This window comes from Anabrus simplex, chromosome 13 (assembly GCF_040414725.1).
Source record: "Anabrus simplex isolate iqAnaSimp1 chromosome 13, ASM4041472v1, whole genome shotgun sequence".
NCBI classification, from domain to species: Eukaryota; Metazoa; Arthropoda; class Insecta; order Orthoptera; family Tettigoniidae; genus Anabrus; species Anabrus simplex.
In genome coordinates this window covers 9,519,582-9,529,804 of record NC_090277.1, presented here as the reverse complement: position 1 = coordinate 9,529,804, position 10,223 = coordinate 9,519,582, and the positions used below count along the sequence as shown (strand labels likewise).

The 10,223-nt window shown below is 46.0% G+C and overlaps 1 protein-coding gene across 2 annotated transcripts in view; it reads left to right on the top strand.

The window, feature by feature from the left end:
• Nucleotides 1–9,390: 9,390 nt before the first annotated feature.
• Nucleotides 9,391–10,223, top strand: part of LOC137502853 (gastrula zinc finger protein XlCGF57.1-like) — a 67,620-nt gene continuing 66,787 nt past the window's right edge. For both annotated transcript variants that reach the window (XM_068229984.1, XM_068229983.1), the window contains exon 1: nucleotides 9,391–9,524. The gene's annotated coding sequence lies outside the window, so the exon portion shown is untranslated. The remainder of the gene's footprint in view (nucleotides 9,525–10,223) is intronic.

Here is a 10,223-nt window from a genome sequence, read left to right as displayed (position 1 = left end):
CTGGTACAAGCACAAATGGAGCTGAGGAGCATGGCTCCGCGGTGACACGCTACCGGTCCAGCCACAGATGGAGCTGAGGAGCATGGCTCCGCGGTGACACGCTACCGGTCCAGCCACAGATGGAGCTGAGGAGCATGGCTCCGCGGTGACACGCTACCGGTACAAGCACAAATGGAGCTGAGGAGCATGGCTGCGCGGTGACACGCTGCCGGTCCAGCCACAGATGGAGCTGAGGAGCAATGCTCCGCGGTGACACGCTACCGGTCCAGTGACAGACCGGTCCAGCCACAGACGGAGCTGAGGAGCATGGCTCCGCGGTGGCACGCTACCGGTGCAGTGACAGCCGGTACAAGCACAAATGGAGCTGAGGAGCATGGCTGCGCGGTGACACGCTGCCTGTCCAGCCACAGATGGAGCTGAGGAGCATGGCTCCGCGGTGACACGCTACCGGTCCAGCCACAGATGGAGCTGAGGAGCATCTCTCCGCGGTGACACGCTACCGGTCCAGTGACAGACCAGTCCAGCCACAGATGGAGCTGAGGAGCATGGCTCCGCGGTGACACGCTACCGGTCCAGCCACAGATTGAGCTGAGGAGCATGGCTCCGCGGTGACACGCTACCGGCCCAGTGACAGATGGAGCTGAGGAGCATGGCTCCGCGGTGGCACGCTACCGGTCCAGTGACAGATGGAGCTGAGGAGCATGGCTCCGCGGTGACACGCTGCCGGTCCAGTGACAGATGGAGCTGAGGAGCATGGCTCCGCGGTGACACGCTGCCGGTCCAGCCACAGATGGAGCTGAGGAGCATGGCTCCGCGGTGACACGCTGCCGGTCCAGCCACAGATGGAGCTGAGGAGCATGGCTCCGCGGTGACACGCTACCGGTCCAGCCACAGATGGAGCTGAGGAGCATGGCTCCGCGGTGTCACGCTACCGGTCCAGCCACAGATGGAGCTGAGGAGCATGGCTCCGCGGTGACACGCTACCGGTACAAGCACAAATGGAGCTGAGGAGCATGGCTCCGCGGTGACACGCTACCGGTCCAGCCACAGATGGAGCTGAGGAGCATGGCTCCGCGGTGACACGCTACCGGTCCAGTGACAGATGGAGCTGAGGAGCATGTTTCCGCGGTGACACGCTACCGGTCCAACCACAGATGGAGCTGAGGAGCATTGCTGCGCGGTGACACGCAACCGGTCCAGAGACAGATGGAGCTGAGGAGCATGGCTCCACGGTGACACGCTACCGATACATGCACAAATGGAGCTGAGGAGCATGGCTCCGCCGTGACACGCTACCGGTCCAGCCACAGATGGAGCTGAGGAGCATGGCTCCGCGGTGACACGCTACCGGTCCAGCCACAGATGGAGCTGTGGAGCATGGCTCCGCGGTGACACGCTACCGGTCCAGTGACAGACCGGTCCAGCCACAGATGGAGCTGAGGAGCATGGCTCCGCGGTGACACGCTACCGGTCCAGCCACAGATGGAGCTGAGGAGCTTGGCTCCGCGGTGGCACGCTACCGGTGCAGTGACAGCCGGTACAAGCACAAATGGAGCTGAGGAGCATGGCTCCGCGGTGACACGCTACCGGTCCAGCCACAGATGGAGCTGAGGTGCATGGCTCCGCGGTGACACGCTACCGGTCCAGTGACAGACCGGTCCAGCCACAGATGGAGCTGAGGAGCATGGCTCCGCGGTGGCACGCTACCGGTGCAGTGACAGCCGGTACAAGCACAAATGTAGCTGAGGAGCATGGCTGCGCGGTGACACGCTACCGGTCCAGCCATCTGAGGAACATAGCATAGTAGGCTTACGCAGTCAGCGGATGCACGGTTTGCTTTGTTCTTCGATTATGTCATGGTCACGCCTGTCTTATCTGATTCGATAATGGCACACTGGTGGTAGGTTGAAAGTATCGAAAATATTGTTTTTATCTTCAATTAATAAATACATACATAATAATGTTATTTGTTTTACGTCCGAGTAAGTACATTTACGGTTTTGGGAGACGCCGTGGTGCCGGAATTTTGTTCTACTGGAGTTCTTTAACTTGCCAGTAAATCTACTAATAATAATGTTATTCGCTTTACGTCCCACTAACTACTATTACGATTTTCGGAAACACCGAGATGCCGAAATTTAGTCCCGCATGAGTTCCTTTACGTGCCTCTAAATCTACCGATACGAGGCTGACGTATCTGAGCACCTTCAAATACCACCCGACTGAGCCAGGATCGAACCTGCCAAGTTGGGGTCAGTAGGCCAGCGCTGTACCGACCAAGCTACTCCGGTGGTGGTGGTGATTATTGTTTTAAGAGGAAATACAACTAGGCAACCATCCTCTACATAACAATAGTCGGAGGGAAAATATGAAAGGGGTCCGACACTTCGAAAAATGAAGATATCGGCCAAAGGAAGACAAGGGCCACGAAGGGCGTGAAAATGAAAGACTCCCTAGCCCTCGCAAACCTAATAGTGTCGGGATCGGAAAAGAACAAGAGTTGACCAAGGGGGGTGGGATAGGATAGACTAAAGTGAGGGGCATGACACAAGTAAGTGGAAGCAATGCCAGGACTCAGCTAAGGGCCCCGTGGTCGCCAACCCACACTCCAGTGATCAGAGCCCCTGGGACCCCTTTTAGTCGCCTCTTACGACAGGCTGGGGTTGCCGTGGGTGTTATTCTACCGTCCCCACCCACAGGGCGACAAGCTACTCTGCCCGACACAATTTTATTTCAAGAAGTAAATTACTAGTAGACTTTCTGGAAAAAGTAACGATTACAAGTATTTTCTTTAAAATGTAATCGTTACAAGTAATCCCATTACTTTTACCCGGTTACTTCCCAACCTATAATGTTGCTTAGAAATCGCCGATGATAATTTTGAAATATCTGACGTTTAAAAAGGTATTCAGTGTTGTAATAATAAAATGAGTATTGATCGTATTCGCCAGATTAAATGATTAGTTATTGTATTAAAAGTAACGTTTAACTATATTAAGAAACACAGTCATTAATAATAATCACAATAATATATTATTATTATTATTATTATTATTATTATTATTATTATTATTATTATTATTATTATTATTATTATTATTTGTAGAACCGTTTTAATGCTGAAGTAGATTACTGTGGATTTATTTCGTTCGCATGAAATATTGAACACCATACCGATAGGTCTCCGTCCTGTTCTTGTCACAACCTCCCTAACGGTACGGGACGATGACGGCTGGGCACTGGACCGTTTGCGAATAGCAGTAACGACACTTCTCGGTACAGCAAACTGCGAGTCGCAGCACAAGACTGTCACAGTGTGGTCACAGTAGCAGACAGCAGTGGACCGAATGCAGCAAGCTGCGAGTCGCAGCGTAGGACTGTCAGTAGCAGTGGACCGGTAGCAGCAAACTGCGAGTCGCATCGCAACACTGTCACAGTGGCAGTGGACCGGTAGAGAAGAGGATCCTGGAGCAGGTTGTCACTGCTCCATTCGGAGAATAGGTGACGTGTACCGGTACGGCAGTACCGACACACAGTGATGGGTGGAACTAGCTCTTTTGAGGGCGCTAGCTCATTCGCTCCCGCTCCTAACTGAGAGTCGTTCAAAAGAGTCGACTCTTGGGAGCGGGAAGGTAGGAGGGAGCCGAGGAAGTCAGAGGCCGCTCTCCGCTCCAGGTTCGTTCGTTCATTCGTTCATCCAGTTTAGGGCAGACGGCTCTTTATGACTTCCGGTCGCTCTGTATGACTTCCGGGAAGGAACGATATAGCGCAAATAGTTTATATTTCCCACAACAGATGGCTAATCTATTAATTAATTAATACTCTATTAACGTTAATGTCCAGTTTAGAAAGCTACTCTCAAATACAATCTCTACTGTATTTGCTACTTTTGAAAGAAAACAAATGAACTAATATATGCATTCCCGGCAACATTGGCAATTAATCTAACGATAAAGCTTTATATACAATAACGAAGAAATGTTTAACAAATATGCAGTATTAATGGATAACATCTAATATTACTTTGCCTATGTTCCTCTCTTCTCAAAATGATGCTTTTCAAGACTGAATGCACCGTGACGAGCCGTATGTTCATGATATTGGCAATACTTACACGTTAATAAATAATTGTTTATAAATGTAATGGGATGTTACTATAGTATCTACTAAGCCATGATTTATTGATTCATAAAAGCCCAAAATAGTGTGATTTTACATTTTCTAGATTAATCATGACTCCCGTCTTTATATGAAGGAGCGAGATGGCGCAAGATAGTTCACCTTTCCCACAACAGATGGCAATACTATGCCCAGTTTGGCACGCTACTCTTGGAATTAAACAAATGTACACTGCTGGCAACATTCGCAATTAATCCAATGATGAAGTTTTATACACAGTAACGAAGAAACGTATCACAAATATACAGTGTTGATTGATGACATCTAATATTACTTTGCCTAAGTTCCATTCTCCTTAAAATGGTGTCTTTCAAAATTGAATGCACCGTACGGGACGTATGTTCGAGATATTGGCAAAACTTCCGTTCGACCCCGGCAGTCTAGATAAGCATAAGAAGAATATTCCTGTTCACCTAGTTTACATTTCACTCAAAAGATGTCATCAAAATATCCTCTTTCGTCTGGAGCTACAGAAAGTTTCTCACTAGACTCTCTGCGTTTAAACAACAGATTCTTTCATGCATTAATGCAGCGTAGGAAACATAACTAATTAAACGCGATCTTTAACGAAAATAATGGAAACTACTATCAGCACAAATGTACATATAACCAAGTATACTGCAGTACGCATAGCATTTTGCCTTTTTTTCGCGTACAATATGGTCACACTCTCTTCAATTTTTTTTTTTCAAGAACGATTGAACCGTATGAGAAGTATATGTTCGATATATTGGCATTCCTTACACTACCTACTTCTCCTTCGACCACTTTTCCTACACTTGTGGGTTCGCGAGTGCGAACTGTTCCGGAAATGTGGATTTGGCCCTGTTTTGTAATAAATAATGTCATTGGCTTTACGTCCCACCAACTACATTTACGGTTTTCGGAGATGTCGAGGTGCTGGAATTTAGCCCCGCAGCGGTTCTTTTACATGACAGTAAATCTACCGATACGAGGCTGACGTATTTGAGCACCTTCAAATACCACGGGACTGAGCCAGAATCGAACCTGCCAAGTTGGTGTCAGTAGGCCAGCACCTCGATCGTTTGAGTCACTCAGCCCGGCTGACCCTGTTTTACGGTCGGATGTCCTTCCTGACGCTAACCTTATGCGGAGGGATGTAATTAATATTGCATGTTTCTATGGTGGTTGGTATTGTGGTGTGTTGTCTGAATATGAAGAGGAAAGTGTTGGGACAAACACAAACACCCAGTTACCGAGCCAGAAGAATTAAATTCCCGACTTGGCCGAGAATCGAATCCGGGACCCTCTGCAGCGAAGGCCTCAATGCTGACTATCCATCTAAGGAGTCGGACTCCTTACACGTTACTAAATAATTATTTGGAAATGTACTGCGGTATACACTTTGGTATGAGTTATTTAGCCTATATTTTAAAGCCAAAACTAGTGTTATTTTCTATTTGCCTTAATTCGATTTAAAACTACGGTATATTATTTTATCCACTGTACCGTAAAACCGAAAGATTTTGGCAATATGTTAATTCATAACTACGACCGCATTAAAGAAACAGGTGAGGATTTGTCAGAGTATTTCTTAATTATTTCAGACAATAAAACTACGCTGTTTCTACTTGCCGAGTGGTATATTCAGTATTCTGGATAGTGACTGTCGTGCTTACTTGAGGTTAGTTAACCCGAACTTCGTGCCGTTTATTTGCTCCTAACCTACTGGATCTATACTAGGCCCTACATCCTTCATGGATTATGAGTGCATACAGGAAGTGAACAGGTAAGTATTGCTCAATAACATGTTGTTTATTTCATTTCATTGTTTCGTTAGGTTGCAAGTTGCCAGAACTATGGCACAAAAACGTACCTAGCAGACAGACCACAACCACTGCACTCAGAGCACTGACTCTGACTGAATGCGGGAAGAGGCTATACTGTACCTACCTGTAGACTGGGCAGCCTATAAAAAAGAAAGCGGCTTCTGTATGTCACGTGATTATCTGAAGCATGGTATTGGCTAGAAATGAACGAGAGTCGATGTGACGAGCTAGCTCTTTCTTGGAGTCGCAATTGATAAAAGAGTCTGCTCGTGCTAGCTCTCAGGGAGCAAGGAGGGAGCTGGCTCATACAAGAGTCGACTCGTAATTGAACGACTAGCTCTCAAGGAGCAAGGAGGGAGCTAGCTCTTACAAGAGTCGACTCTCAAGGAGGGAGCTAGCTCTCTCCAATGAGTCGTTTAAAAGAGTCAGTTCGTTCACGAACGACCCATCACTACGACACACCTCTAGTCTCACCCATTGGAAACAGTGCTGGGAAAGGAGCGGTAGGAGCGGAGCAGTTGTTCGCGCAACATTAATCGGTACCTCCGATTACCTCCGTTGCCTCCGCTTCCTCCGCTAAAACCGTTATGCAAGGAAAGGAGCGGTAGGAGCGGAGAAGTTTGTATTACTATAACCTATTTTAAGTAGAGTGTTAACGCGGCCAAGCCGTTGGACTGCTACGTATGGTACCGTTTTTAAGCAACAGATGTAGTAGTGTTGTTTTGAATGAAGAAACTACCGTATATCATATAATACCGATACATCATTTAATGTAACAATAATTAATAATCTTTTGGTATATTAAAGAGAAGTATATTATAAAAAGGCAGCCTCATAATGCCCCCAATTACTTCGGAGACTCAGTCATACACCAAACACATAAATAAATAAATAAATAAATAAATAAATAAATAAATAAATAAATAAATAAATAAATAAATAAATAAATAAATAAATAAATAAATAAATAAATAAACGTTTCAGTCAAGAAGAAACGAAGTTCAAGGCTATGTGCGTTACTTGAAGAAATATTTTGAGTTTCCATGTAAGAAAAGCAAAGTGTTTGCTCTTTCTGGCGATAAAGCATTTCTTCTTGCTGTGATTATTTGTCCGGCAGCAGAAAACATTCTCTCCGCTGGGACAGAGGTAGCTGGAATACAAAGGTAGTATCCAGCTATTTCATGAAGCGGATTCGACTGGTTCGCCATTTGAGCCCAGTACTTGACAGGGTCAGTCAACCTATGCTCTGGCTCTAATTCCACGTACTGCCTTAGGAGTATCGTGGTATTCGACGTAGGCGTCGCAACACGTCGCTTCTGGGCCAGCTTTGCATCCAAAAACGCTAAGAGATTACGTCTGCCTTCGTTTCTTCCTACAGCAGGCTTTTCTTCCAACGATGCTGAACTTTCTGCTGCTGCTTGTAGCCTATCACGCCTTTGGATCGTAGTCCTTAGCTCGACTTCAACCTGAAAAATGGTCACATGCTTGGTTTTGTGAAAGGGATAGGCTATATAGACAGTGAACACATCGTGCTTTTGTTCCATTCAAAATAAGTTAGTAACACTAACCTGTTTTCGTGCTGCTTCTGCATGATCTGGTATTCGAAATCCATCCTTTTTGTACCTAGGATCAAGAAAAGTTGCCGCCCTTGTCACAGAACGAGTTTCATATGCAAAAAGTCGCGTTGCTACGGCTTCCAGGCTTGCTTCGAGGACCATCTGTCCGACAGTGGTAGCTGGTTTTTCTACTTCCGTAGAAAGAGAGAGAAATAATCCTTGCACCAAAGGGATCACGTGAGAACACGTCGTGTATAGTTCTCCGGATAACATGGTAGTCATCGTTTTGAATGGGTCTAGAATTGCTACGCACTCCTTTAAGGTCAACCATTCGTCAGCTGGAAAAAGTTACAAAAAGACAGAATTTTCAATACATTACACTGTATTCGTAATTCTCACCTGTCAGCGCTTGCGGCGCATTCACAAGTTCCGACTGAGCCACTATGAGTTGGTCCTTTACCTCGAGCAGACGGCGCATTATGGCAAGCTGACTGTTCCATCGGATCGAACAGTACTGAATAAGCCGGAGTGGCTGCTTACCGGACTCTAACTGTTGATGTTTTAATTTATGGCTTGCAACAGTACTTTGCCTAGAAGAAAAATTAGGAAACAAAAACTAGCAGCGTTGCGAGAAGGCGTGGAGCAAATATACTTTTATAAGCCATAGTTCGGCGATACCTTGAGTTTAACATTTCAAAACTTAGAACCCTAATCTTACTTTTACTTCTGTTGTGGGCACACTTACTTGAAATGCGTGACAATATTTGAGCAAGTACCCAAAAGCGTACGAAAAGGGAACGTGCTCTTTACCACATCACTTATGGCCAAATTAAGTGTGTGCGCTACACAGGGAACATGGCGGATATTTAACTTTCGTACCGCAGCTACCATATTTGCAGCGTTATCTGTAGTAATTGCTGGCACTTTACCAGACAGCTCCCAAGAATTGATGATGTCTGACAAGCGGCTAGCGATATGCTCCGCGGTATAACTTCCTTCCAGAATTTCCGTTGCCAGACATGCGGACATCAGTGCATTTGACGCCTCTGATATAAAATGGGCAGTCACAGTTATGTACGGGTCTTGTCTAAGATGTCCAACAGTCCGTCGTTAAAGCTACATGTTTTGCTGCTGCCAGTTCGATGTTCAGCTTATTGCGTACTTCGTCATATATTTCGCCGAGAATTCCCTAAGAAAAAATAAATATAACGTAGGTATCGATCACAGAAATAGCTGGCAATTAATTGTAAAATGGTGCAATATGAGTTCATTTTCCACCTACCTCAGACAGAGTTCGGCGACATGGTAGTTCATACCTCGGATTTAAATCGTTAACAAACTTCCTGAAGCCTTCATCCCGGACAATGTCGAGCGGTTGCATATCTATAGAAACAAACATAGCCAAACTCCGATTCAACCGCTTATGCTCTTGACTGCCTGGGGCGTACACCTCGCTACTTTGCTCCGTTGTTGGTTCCAAACACTTCTTATGACTCCTCTTTAAATGATCAAATAAATTAGATGTGCCGCCTCCCGTTGAAAAACTACGCGCACATAATTTGCACCTGGCAGATTTCTTCCGATCGCCTTCTGCATCGAAAAAATTCCAAACAACTGATGGTTTTCGTGGCATTAGCTACACAGTGAAGTTAACTGTGCCAGAAAGTTCACCCGTCACACGCAGCAACTGACAGCAAGGAGTGTTTTGTCTGAATGAGCAGAGGACGTTCGCTCCGTTTCCTCCGCCACCCTCCGTATACCTCCGCAATTCTCCGCAGTAGTACCGGAGAATACCGGTAGAGCGCTTCACTTGCTACTACCGATTCAATCACTCGGAGGACAGCCTCCTCTCCCAGCACTAATTGGAAATACTGGTGCGTAGTTAGGCGGTGGACTATGGCGCGTGATAGTTTGTATTAGGATATAAAAGCAAAATTATTTCTGGGGGACGGTCGGTGGATTCTTGGCTGTCGCAGTGAACACATCTCTCCTCTACAAGGTATTCCAGTTAATATTTCTAACATATTACATCCTTATCATGCTATAAAAGTGTGGGAAGTCATACTGAATTTCTACCTTTGGCATACCTCTGGGCGAAGCTATGTACACGCATTGAGAAGTGTCACGTTAATCCAACACATTGGCTTCCGACACTCTTCTACGCATGGTTTGTACGTCTGCCAATAGAGGGAAGAAAGATAAGGTTCTTCGGAGAAATAAGTCTTTCAAAGACCATCAGTCATAATGTCCACATATCGATGCTGCAACACAAGATTTACAACAGTAAGGAAGTGTAACGGCAGACTTGTATGCTAGACTGCGAATGAACATAGTGGTAATTGGCGGTGTATGCTTCTGTCTCCAGTCTCCCGGTAGGTTACGCGCTCCATGTATATTCTGTCCTGTGGTCTGAATGTATGGCTGGTCTTGGTTGTCCCAGGTGACTAATGGCTTCTATGTATGTACAGTAGTTAGCTGGAGATAAGTGAATTTTACCGGGTGTGTATGTGTACAGTCGAGGAACGACGCACTAGCTATACAATTACGTGAAGCTCTATTCACTACTTCGGGTTTACTTTCGAAGTGGTTGGCTTGTTGTTATTTAATGTTCGCATTCATTTGTTTTGTATAGTGCATCTCCGACATACTGAATCAGCTTGTCGAGGTTCGTTCTGTGGGTTGTGCAGTTTCTGTTCAG